This window comes from Neopsephotus bourkii, unplaced genomic scaffold (assembly GCF_033783945.1).
Source record: "Neopsephotus bourkii isolate Nb327-2 ecotype Australia unplaced genomic scaffold, CSIRO-AGI_Nbou_v1 NB_1765, whole genome shotgun sequence".
In the NCBI taxonomy this organism is placed as follows: Eukaryota; Metazoa; Chordata; class Aves; order Psittaciformes; family Psittacidae; genus Neopsephotus; species Neopsephotus bourkii.
The window spans coordinates 1,953,819-1,966,834 of record NW_026902239.1 but is presented as its reverse complement, the minus strand read 5'-3'; the positions used below and the strand labels follow the sequence as shown (position 1 = coordinate 1,966,834).

Sequence of the window (13,016 nt, the reverse complement as noted above, 5' to 3'; positions counted from 1 at the left end):
TGAGCAAGTAAAAGGTTAGACTGTAATATTTAACCACAACTCCCGGGCCTTTCTGAGAAGCACAGAGGAGGCTGCCTGAAGGAAAGTCAGACATCTGCCATGCTCCTTCCTGTGTGCACAAGGTGAAAAAATCTGCACCATCAGCCTCATGTAGACAGTGAGTTTCCTCCAGGGCAGTGGCTGTCATCCAGTGTGCTTTCTAGTACAGTCCATTTCCTTCTGGGGGATGTTTCCCTCAGGGACATTTATGAGTATATCCAATGTATCTTCGGTAAGCTCTAGCATTCAGTCCAAGCAAGAGGGAAACAGAGACTGGCTTATTTGAAGCTGCACAGGAAAAAAAGAATAGCCCTCTCTGCATGCCACCGGCCACCACCACCAAATCTCCCAACTGGTCACCATGCAATATAGACAAAGGTTTAGTCCTTTAAGTAGAACTGCCTCATTTAAGTAGCCTTATGTCTAAATAAGAAGAGGATGAAAAACCACTGAGGGGCAGCAAGGCAAAGAAAAATATTCATAAAAGTCTGCAGATAATGGTACCATAAGGAGAACACAGCACCTATTACAAAACTTGGTGAACTATTCAAACTGTTACTTTAAAAAGTAAAAGTGCTATGTGCATTCATTCTTTTTTAACATTCATCCATAAGAGGTCACTGTGTGACACAACGAACACTTTGGTGTCAGCATCTTTCCTCTCCCTTCCCATATGCTCAGCACCAAGTGTCCAGGCACCTACAGTAATGTCCCAGCTGTCTGTTATATTTACAATATATTTACAATAGGGACTGTTAGGGCAGGCAATAAAGCAAGACATGTGTGGGAGTCCTTCACTTTGATCGTGTCACCTTAGCCAATTTTACGATCACTTAAATGTACTTACTTTTTATTCCCCATTAATCTCACACAGAATCCAAAAGTTTTACAGCCCCCACAGGCGTTTTAAATTAAACAGTCAAAAATACGCGAAAACTTGGGAAACTGGGTTTGAACAGCAAAGATATAGATCACAAATGGCCAACTCTCCTCTGGTTTCCCAGGGTTTGGGGCCTCCGTTTTAGAATTTGTTTCACTATGACATTGTCTTTTCAGTAGTTAGTAGACTTTTTCACACGGGTGATCGCAATACAGTGTGAAACATGGAGAACTGTCAAGGTGACCTGCCCACAAGAACTTCTTCAGCATGAAGTCTTTGTACTGCCATTCACTATGAGGTGAATGCAATCTGCATAACAGGCATATGCAACTTAATGGCAACTGAAAGCGTTTTAGCTCAGTCCAGCTTATCAAAGATCTTCATGGAGTAAGGTGGTTTAAAGGGAAGTATTTCATTCAGAGATTTCCATGGGAAAACAAAACCAAAAAAATAAAAATAGCAATATGGAGATTTTCCAGTGGAAAACTTGTTCTTGTGGAAATTCCATTTTCAATTGACAAATTGCTTTTATGGGAAATTCCTAAGCAGCTGTAGGCACAGCCCTCATGCTGAGAAGTTTAAAAGCAGCTCATGTCTGTGCCAGAAGCCTCGGATTTCCCACATCAGATAAACAGCAAAAGCAGAGCCCTCATCTTTCCCTCACTCCCATGCATACTCTGCAGCACACAAGCTGTCCCATTGCAGGCACGACAGTGTATTGCCTGCAGCGTCAATACGCATGTGGTTACAGATGGGATGCTTGAAGGATTAATCTTTTAATGTCCCAAATCAAGATTAATTACAGCTCTTATATATGAGCTGTCCCTAATGCTCTGATACTGGTAAAGCTGTCACTCACATCAGCAACAGGTTTACGTCTTTAGGGACTGCAGGCTTGAGAGAGTCTTAAACTCCTCATAGAAGACCTACACCAGGAAGAGAGAACATGGAGCTGACTTTTATGTGAATGGTCACAAATCATGGATGTAGCTCCACTGTTACTGCTTTACACTGGCTTAAATCCATCAATAAGAACTACACACTTCACAGCTAATATTACAGAGAGTAAGACAAACATTTCTAGTGAGCTTGCTAAGGGTCTTAAAATTTGCAGGGGGAGCACTGAGCAAGCATCTCCCTTACAGAATGATATTAGGAAAGTGTAAACCATTCATTATAATGTATATTTTATCAACCACTTTAGCATGAATCATCATACTGAGTAAACAGGCTACAAATTGTATTTCTGGCAGGACTCAAAGCATCTCAGAAAGTCAGATAAACAAAAAAGCTACTAAATTAGGCAGGTTTGTAGAACCCCCCACAGTACAGAAAGGTACTGAGCACCTAAACATTGCAATGCTAAGGTGAACACCATTCACCTAAAGATTGCAATGACTTACAATATTTCTATACCAGCCCTGTATTTTTACCCTAATGCATTTTAAACACAAAATAAAATGTAGATGCCTGTGAGTAAACAAGTTAATTCTACTGACAGTACAGGACTCGTCTTCACAACCTATTCCCAAGAGTACCAGTTACCTCTTTCCTGCCCACCTTCTGTCCCATACAGCCTATCTAACAGAATAGTGGACCCAGCATTCCCCAAGCCGTGCTGAACTGGAGGAGCTCAAGCACAGCAGAGCTGTGGCAGGAGCGGGAGCCCCAAGGTGCCATTGAGAAGGCTGTCGGCAGCTGGCCACCTGCCAGGTGCTGCAGGCTATGAGCTGAAGGAGTGGACAAAGGCCACTGCTCAGCTGCTATAGTGACCTTCAACTATGCTGACCTGCGATGGGAAAGTACCCCCTAGCCATGCTCGTGTTTCTAAACCGCATGCTTGATGGCTATCTGCAACACTACAGTCACACATATGATAGAGAGCTTGCACACATGCACAAGGCCAACAAGTTCCTGTCAACCTCCGTCACATGGTGGCCAGCCAGTTATATAGCAGAGACACTGCTGCTCTGTGCCCAGGGAGCGCAGCAACCACATGTGCTCACCATGGTGTGCTGCACAGCTGTGAAAATCATACACACCGAGATAGAACTGCAAGCAATGTGAACTTCAGAAATCAGTTTTAAAACCCTCCTAAAGGAGTTATTCTTTTGGGACATCATAGTAATAAAAGACAATCGCAGTGAAACCCTCACTGATACAAGCTTTGCTATTGAACTGACAAGAAGGGCATTTATTTTCAGAGTTGGACACTCAAAGGAATACTGCACAAGCTATAGTTTTTTCTAGTATATTAACGGAGATAGTTCTACTACACTGAAACACACGTGATAAGAGAAGAGGGCCCAGGCTCTTCTCCGTATTCTCTGCATACCTGTTTCTATCACACAGCTGCTCTCAAGTCTACAGTTTCCTGTGCAGTACAAAGTGCATACCACTTCCCCTACGGAAAAAAAAAAAAAAGAGGAGCCTTGCTTGTTCTTAATTGACGATGGAAATACTGTCATATTTTCCACTAGTCAAGCCTGAAACCATTACTGAACCAACCTTCATTAATTTTCCACAACATTTTGCAGAAATGTCAGGAAACAGCTGCACCAGAAATGATTAACTGTCCTTATCACTAGGGCTTCATTGGCCAACTTCAAATTACATAGGTTTTCTTCTTTCAAAATGCTGCACTCAGTGATGGCTTTTGTTACTCTTCAGTTGACTGTCTCAATATATTGCTTTCTCCTCAAAAGTATCTGATTACACAGGTTCAGTGGTGCACAGACATTTTACGACCGGTGGAAGAATTTGTACGGTTTGGAGCTGCATACTTCTAGGAAAAGACTGCTTCCTGCATATTGCTCAGCTGTGTCTTTCTTGGATCAAATTCAATGAAATTCACAACTTGTAGTCAAATTGTATTTGCCAGTCAGACTGAATTCATTACTCTGACACTTTTGTTGCTGTATTTTTTTATTTCTTTCCTTTCCTGTCCTATTCTTTTTCTTTCTCTTTTTCTTACTCCCCCCCCACACACACACTCTCCCTCTCACCTCTCCTTAGAGCTATACCATGTGTCAAATCTTCTCATACAATGCCCTGTACATTTTCTGGCAAAAACCAAGTGGAACAGTACACATCATCATTCCAAACATGCGAACACTGAGATGCTAGAAGGCTTGGTACAAAGTAAGAGTGCAGCCATCTGGAGATAACTGCTAGCGTGGATCTGAGATTCCCAGCTGGCTGAGCCTTTGCAGTCTCAGAACTGTTTAGCAAAGCGTCCGTGAGCACAAGGCTCTGCTCACATGGATTTGCATAGGGTACTTACTGGGTATTACGCAATTTTTCAAAATGTAGATTCTTTAGATTTGTGGTAAGAACACAGCAACAAAAAGCAAGGCTCACAGGATTACTTTTAAAGACCAACACAGAATCATAGGATCACAGAATGGTTTGGGTTGGAAGGGAACTCAAAGATCGTCTGGTTCCATGGGCAGAGACACCTTCCACTAGACCAGGTTGCTCAAAGCCGTCTGACCTGGCCTTGAACACTTCCAGGGACGGGGCAACCACAGTTTCTCTGGGCAACCTGTGCCAGTGCCTCACCACCCTCATAACATCACAACATTTCCTTCTTACAGCATGGCATATTACAGTATTTCTGCATATATGGCACTGTCAGATTTGAAACTGCACTTGTTCACTCTTCTTCAAGGAAGATGTCTTCATTGAAGCTGTAAGCCTTGAATCTTAGGCTTAGGTTATTTTCAGAGGTAAATACACATGTGAAGAGATACATACATGTGTTGGAAGTTATGTAAAATTAATCCATTGAGTGTTATTCAGTGTTAATACTGTTATGACCTCTTACCCCTAACAAAAGATAAATTACTTGAAGAAATGACAGAATCACATAAACAGAGATTTACATAGGTGTTTATTGGTCCCTGCCCATGGTACTGGGTTGAAACTAAATTATCTAAGTCAATTCTGAACTAAACCATTCTGTGATTCAAAATGATTTGCATTTCTTGCTTTTTAAATGGGTCCCATTATGCGCACTGCAACACACAATCCACACACAGCTCTGCTCAGAGCCAGCTGCTGAGGGCCTCACTCTGTCCCACGGCAGCTCCTGCATGCCCTTAGGGCCTGCAGGAGGTGTACAGACATGCAGCCAGCACACCCAGCATGGATCACAGTGCTATTTACCTGGTGCAGTGCTGGCTCAAGAAAGAAAAAAAAGACACATTTTTAAATTACTCTACCAAGATACTTGCTTAGATAGCAGAAATTGCAGTACACTATATTCTGCTTAAAATATGCATAAATATATATGGGTTCTATTTACAAGACATGAAATACTGCCAAAAGTGTCCAGGGTTTTTAAGATCCAATTTTACAACACGCAACGCTGAGTTTCCCCTTCACATTATCCTCATCTGTCTCTGTGCTAGTTTGAAAGCGGCAGCTTGTGGTGCCAGAGAATTTCAAGGGCCGTGTCCTTCCAACACACGGCACGTCAATGTGCTGCCAGCTATCACACTGCCTGTGTGGCTGTGGCCGCGCAGGGCACGCACCAGGCACAGACTGTGTACAGCGGAAAACCGAAGCTACGTTGTTAGGTTTCATTAACCAAGTCCTGACTGGGGTTTTGGGGGTGTGGGGTTCCGCTGCTGCCCGAGGGGACAAGGGCCGCCAGCCCGCAGCTGCGGCAGACAGCACCCCCCGGCTACCAGCGCCTCCGTCGTTCCCCCCGCCAACGGCAGCCCAGCAGGCGCGCACCCGCGGCGGCGCGCACCGCACGGCTCTCCGCAGCCGGCAGACCCCGGGCGCGCACCCGCAGAAGCGCGCACTCCTCCCCGCAGCCGGGCAGTGGAGCGGCGGGGCCGCGGCAGCAGCAGCGCAGGGTCGGCGGCGATTCATGCCCGGGGGGTGGGAAGGAGACTCGGAGCATCGGAGTCGCAGCCCCCATTTCTGCCGCCTCCGGATGTTTTCAAGCGTCTTTCCTCCCGCCCCCAGGCCGTCAGGGTAGCAAATGAATCCGTTGTCCCACCACCCTGCCCGGCCACCTCTTGGATGTGAAGAAGAAACATGTTTTTCCTCTCTCTGACTAATAGCGGGTCAAAAAATGAGTGCTCTTGCTTCCCCCTGAGTTTCCACATCTTGAGTTTAAACAGCCGCGAATACAGCCGCCTCCTGTTCACACTGCCAGCAACGAGACGCAGTATCTGCGGGCAACGTTGTAACAAAAAGAGAGACCTTGAACTTTCTTCACCCTTTGGACAGTCATTTATATTTGGGTAAAGTGGATAACAGCTCCTTTAGCATTAAGGTAGTGGCATTTTATGCTTGCTCAGCATTCACTTTACCCACGTATAAATAGCAAAAGGTTTCAGGCAGTAGAGAGTTGGGACCAGTATCTTCAAAGGATTCTCAGTCAAAATAAGGCAGCTAGTCCTCCACACCACAGCTTGTGCAATCTCACTCTGCTGCAAGAATCATTCCCTGCAGGGGTGCCTAGGACTGCTGGTTTGGCAGCACTGCATGCCCTGGTCTTCAGAGAAAATGTGCCTTCCTACCACTGCATATCTAGTGGTGGAATCAGGCTGAGAGCTTTCACCTGTAAAGTAGGGAGTAATAGGGTTCAGTTTCTTAATGGGAGCCTTTTATTAGCTCACACTGTGTATTTACTACCCTATCAGTATTAAGCGCTTGCCTTAATATCCTTAGTACACAAGGTAGCAGTACATATTATCATAGGTACAATAACTTTGGTCTGAACTACTTTAATTGAGAGCATCTATTCTAAAACTGACTTGTTCCCAAACAAAAAAGTAAAGCATGCCATTACATGGCTGACACATTACCAGGGAGAGCTCTCAGCGTACGAGAGAGCCACAGGAAGATGGGCCCAATGCACAGAAGTACTATTAAGTTACACGCTAATGAAACCTGAAAAATTCATGCTAAAAACCCATTCGAGAGGATGGCCGCCGTGCTCTTGTGTACCAAAGTTCTCAGTTTTCCACTTAAATCCTGCCTGGTGAGTCAGGACGTGGCTAGGTTTCCGTACTGCAGGAGTAAGTATTCCATTACTCCTGCTTATAAATTTCACACGCTGTTAATGCTTCCCAAACTGGCAACAGAGCTCAGGGGTGCATGAGGACAGTTTGTTTTCCTGCTGAACTTTCAACATAAATTCCACAGGACCTCTGGCAGGGATGATGCCTTCTGTTTTTGCTGACACGTTTGTTGGTAACACCCCTGCTGACAGCCGTCAGTTTGCACCCCTCTCACCCACCCATCTCTGATCCCAGGCTGTGTGGAAAGATCTTTGTTAGCTCTTAGACACTACATAAGGGAAAGACTGCCATGCAGATAGACAGATTCCATTGCAAGGACTTGGAGAGGAATCTGTAAGAAGAGATACCCCATATAGCAACCACCCTGGACTGCAGAATATCTGGGATCAGTTCCAGGTTTGAGACAAGGCTCAGGGGACAGCCCATCTCAGTTTAACCCTCTTCATTCTTTCCTTCATATATAGAATGAAACAGAGGCCCAACACCATTTACACAGTCCTGAAAAATCTGGGCGGTTTATCTCAAAATATGTTCTACATTTACTTTGAACACCTTCTCCTGTGATCATGGTACCAAATGGGAATCTCCAATGTGTTCCTTATATGCCCAGATGCTATGGTTGCAGATAAATATTTGATAATTAAAAAAAAAAATAAAAATAGAAGGCCAATGACAAGGATTAAACTTTTTCTTGTTGCTATTTCAAGCAAGTCTCATTAAATTCTGAGGGCTAATAATTCCCGTACAGAGAAGATTAGAGGAGATTCTCAGTGCCTCAGGTCTCCTACTGCAATAAAACAAACTGTCCTGCATGCAGGCACAGTTTTTGAGACAACATCAATGTGAAACCTGTCCAACCTGTGATCACCACTCCAAATAAACATGGAGCTGCAAGGAGGAGATCAAAACAGACCTTTTCTTGACAAGATAAACTGGCTTCTGAACTACCTACTTGATGCCATAGTAAGACTGCTGCTGGGGATCCACTAACTTTAAGGTAGCTCGGGTGTTATTATACTACAATGTCAGCACCTTCATAACTGCAGTTTCTATGTGCCCAAAATGTTTAAGACCCAGAGGAGTAAATGAACTTTGAATAGTACTGTTAATGCTGCACTTGAAATGGCAAGACAGTCAAGAGAAAGCACCAACTTACACTTCAGGACAATCTACAAATAAAACAAAAAAAACCCAATAAAACATTTCAGATATCAAAACCCCATCCACCGTTTCTTCTTGTATTTTTACAAGTACATTTTTCTGTTTCTTTGGCTCAACAAGTATGTTCCCTGAATGCTTGATGTAAGAACTGCAGAGAGAAGGGAAAGAGGCAAAGCAAAGCAAAGACAGCACCTTCAAGTGAATAAAAACATACCCTGTCCCAGAAAAGAAATGCTTCTAATTTCAACAAGAGCTGACTTCCGTTGCAACAAAAGCACATGTAATCAGTATTTAAATAATAGTGACTTCCACGCTAACCCTTCTGAAAGTGGAAAATTATTCACTCTGGCTCACTCCCTCAACCCCACTCTTTCTTTGCTCTCCTACCTGACTGCTGCCGTCAAAGGTGCAAGTGAGTAATGGTTCCAGTCAAGGCAATCTGGTTCACTGCTCCAGCAAATATGGCTGTTGAGTCTCTCCTCCACCTATTTGAAAAACAAATAGAAAAGATTTTTTCAGGATTGTGATCAATTCAGTTTGCTGTTTGATTTTATATCCTAATTGACATTATGGCATTGGCTACATCCATACGTATAAGAACCTCAGAAATTCAGTCACAGTCCTTCATACTAGTCAGGTCTTTTTCCCCCAGAGCAATGTGGCATCAGCTACCATCAGCCGTCCCATGGTTTCCTGTGGTTTGCTGTGGGCTAGAATACACATCAACTAATATATTCTGCGGTGAAAACAATAGACATACAAGACCAAAAGGTACATACAATGATGTATTTCCAAACATGATGTATATAACAAGCAGTGTAAACACACAAAGCATGTGGAAGTGGCTTTGTAGTCTACTTACCCTTAGGGCTTGCAGTTCCAGGTGTTCTGCCTTATTTTGAAAACATCATATCCAAATCAGAACTTAAGAGCACCTCTTTTTTTAATTAAATGCAAATACTTTCGTTACTGGATCAGAGCAGTGCAATTGTCTTCCATTCTGCTTTTCTGTCTAGCACTGTGCTTTAAAAGTGAGATCACCTCTAAAAATTCCCTTTCCATATGATGCAAGTCTGTTTTAGGAAATAAGTTATTAGTGTACACTGTGAAAATCACTCATATGCCTTAAACCTCTTCTTACATGTGACGATACTCTGAGAAAGACCACAAAAAGGCATTTTATATATACGGAAGACCTTCTGTAGGCATGTATGAAGGAGAAGATACACATAGGTGTGTCTGAGGCCCAGAACACCAGGAAATGTGTTCATTAATGTGTTTGTTAGATGTGTTAGACAGCTGCAGGCTGCCATATTTGCACCTGCAAGAGCAGGGTTCTGGAATACATGGAGACTACCCTTAATCAGGGCACAGAGACAATGCACCAGGAACTGGAAACTCCTATCTACATTGCACATAATAGAGCTGACTGAAATGCCCACCTCATTAATACCAAGACAACAAACCTTCAGTGGTCTTCTAGCGACCACATACTCGCAGGCTCTGGCTATTCTGATTCCATTGAAGACAGGTGTGAACACACAGAAAACCACAGTACGCATTTTGCCCAGGCTTTCTTTCAGGTTTGCCTGTGTACCTGAATGTTCACATGTGAGATGCCACCCCAGATGACATGACATGGATGGCCAATGTGAGGGCATCTCGGGGCTGATGTGCAGCATCCCAGGGGAGTGCAAGGTCCCAGCAAGAAGTCTAGCTCATGTTGCTCCTTCTCTTGCTCTTTGCCGTGGCCAAGATGCTGAGCCCTGGCAGTCAGGTCACTGCAGCAGGAGAAGGTACCTGCTTCTCAAGGGCTTACAAGTGTCACGGCAGAGGAGCATGCCAGAGGACAGGAAAATCTCAAATGTAGCATGCTAGATTTGCAGATCCGTGCTCACAGCCAAACCATTGGCACTGAAGCCAACAGCAAACCTCCCTCTAGTTCCAGCAACTGCAATTGCTCCCCATATTGCCCCACGCACAGGGCAAAGCCTGTCCACTGAGGGGTGGGCAACGCACAGCACTTCCACTGCTAGCAGGCTGCAGATGTGAGCTGCTGGAAACAGGGTGCCAAAAGCTGAAGGATGAAGTACACCTGGAACCAGTTAGCAGGAAAAAGCATATGCTTACAGGTTTGGGTTTTTTTTTCCTGTAATGTTTGCTATCAGCAACAAAACCAAATAGCAAATGATAATGTGTTACTGACCGGCAATGTCAACAGTGGTCTATACAGGCATCTGAGTATATAAAATAACATATGCTCTGGCTCCAAACCCCGACACTTTGTCACACAAATATACGGCTTTCTAGGAAATGAGCTGGATGTGGAGCCAGGAACCACATTTGAACCTTTGAGCAGACAGGGCCCAATACGGTTTTCATCTCTGGGTGAAACCTTGGCATGGCTAGACTCAAGGGCAAAATTCTGTTTTTAGAAGGACCAGTATTTCACTCACTACTTCTACAACTGGCCTGAGAAAAGTTCCAAAGAGCAAAGCAAAAGCAATAGCAAAAGAGAAGTCAGGAGTCCTTACTATCCCATCCACCTGTAGTAGCTAGAGGTGCTCTGGACTGTAGCATCCTCTCCCTGGTGTGGCATGGTCACCTTTCAGACCTCAAGCAAGTCAGCAGGTGCCTCCACAGGACTGACTTTAGTGATGTTGGCTACACTTGCACTCAGTCTTTTTTAATTAACATGCATTGTGAATCGGTTTATCTGATCCTCAACCCAAAGACAAGGGTCTTTATTTCCATTTACAGTAAATCCTCTCTATAGCACTCTGGCAGGAGCAGAGGGGGCGTTCATGAAAAGAATAAAGCCTTAAGTGAGAGATGTCATTTAGGAAACAAAATCACACTGCTGCTGCTCCAGCTACATAAAGAGTATTTAAACTAAAATCCATGAGGATCATTATATTCCATTTTCCCTAATTTTCTTTTTTAGCTCTCAACTGATGGAAGCCAGCGTCTTCCCTCTCACTTTGGTAGCCTCACTGTCTTCCAGTGTTTCTCAAAGCATTCCTTAGCATCTGATCCAAGTGTGAAAGACTCTCCCTGATTTCAGTGAAGACTGGATCAATTTCTGAGTCTTTAAGGAGTTACTTAACCTCTACTCACACTTAGGCAAAAACTATCCAGAGCAGTTCTATGATTCTGTCCAGGCACTACTACTGCATCTCCTTACTAACCTACCATCTTACAGCAACACTGGTGCTAGCAAACAGGACGTGGTCTGGGGGAACAGCCAAGCTACAGAGTCTCTAACAACCCCAAATACTGCATGTGTCATCAAACAGGATTTTACTGCCAGTTAGAGCTCCCAGAGGCATTGCAGTGATACTAAACCCAGGAACTCTTAATTTGCTTTTATCACCGTGTTAGTAAAAATTTGTGCAATCCTTGGTTCTTTGGCAGCAAAAGGAAACAAGTGTGCCTTCAGCAACTGCCCACCAGCGACAGAATGCGGTGCCACCATCACTGCTGAGCATTTGCTAGTATTTGGTCATATCTGGTCATGACTCTACACATCTGCTGCACTTCTTTGCCAGCCGTGCAGTCTAAGATTAAACAAGCACATCAGAAGGGAAATGAGAGTATGAGAAGCATGGCATGCCTTACTGCTTGGAAGAGGTTTTATTCAATCTGAACTTTGTATCTCAGACACTCAGGGATTAGCCTATTACATGGGACCTGGAAACACATAGGCAGAAGTGCTCTGATAATGACTCTTACACCATCTGCTTTTGAAAGACTGCTAGCTTCTCCCTTGGCAACTCCCATAATCATTTCATAACCGTAAAACTACACCTTCAGTGGTGAAACAGAAGTGTAGCAATAGGCATTGGCACTATCTGACCATAAAGATTAATTCATTTCATGGATCAACAAGAAGGACTTTGTTTTATGTTACTTCTTATATACCTGTTACATCGACACTGTAATAGCGTCAGTTGGGAGTAGGGGAGGGAGAGGGAAATTCCTATGCCCTGTACAAGGTAAAAAACATCAGAAATCTCATGCATATTTTAATCAGAAACTAAAGTTTAAGGAAAGCAGCTGGATATTTGTTTTACTGGTAACTACTTAACTGGCTTATAACAGGTAGCATTCCAGCACAGACTGAACCTTACCATGGTCTGGGAATTTACCTGAAGCCTCAGTTTGACCAGGTCTATGAGAAACCCAGGTGCTATTCAAATTACAGCCAGGATCCAGGACTGTATAGGATAATTAGTACCAAAGAAGAGCTAGGGAATACAAGCAGAAAAATGTGCACACTTCTGTAGCATACCACCCAAGGGCTTGAATTTATGACTGGTAACTCAAAGCAGTGAGGCTACATGCAATCTCCCACTTCTCCATGGGTTCAAATCCCCCTTTATCAATGTTTTCTTACTAAATACAATGGATTAACCATGCAAGCTTCTGTACTCTAGTATTTAGAGACAGTGAATGCAGTCTGTGTGGATTTCTAATGCTCTTTGCCCCCTTTCCCCCTTCCAAACACAGGAAGCCTGGAGAACTCTGTGAATTATAGTCTGTAATAGGAGAAGTAAGAAGTCTAAAATTTGCTTGATTGCAGCTATGATGCATTAAACTCAAGGCATCAATCTCAATCTCAGTACTTCTGCTCTGAATGGGCAATATTTCACAGTTATCACTTTCTAAACAAAGCACAATTTATTATACACACAATTTGATAGCTATAGCAGCTAAGACCAGAAGCAAAAATGTCTTCCTACCTGAGAAAGGTAAAATTAATGTCATACTTTAAATTGACTTTATATGATCAATGGCAGAACACAATCATCTGAGAAATGACATTTGTGTCCTGATCAAATGCAATCATACCATATGCAATTGAATTTGGAAAAAGTGGAAAAAAATTATTCCCA

At 43.5% G+C, this 13,016-nt stretch overlaps 1 protein-coding gene across 5 annotated transcripts in view; it reads right to left on the bottom strand.

Moving 5' to 3' along the window:
- Nucleotides 1-13,016, bottom strand: part of HIVEP2 (HIVEP zinc finger 2) — a 104,945-nt gene that overhangs the window by 44,109 nt on the left and 47,820 nt on the right. For 2 of the 5 annotated variants that reach the window (XM_061378312.1, XM_061378313.1), the window contains one exon: nucleotides 8,509-8,606. The gene's annotated coding sequence lies outside the window, so the exon portion shown is untranslated. The other 3 variants (XM_061378314.1, XM_061378316.1, XM_061378315.1) reach the window with 3 other exon arrangements.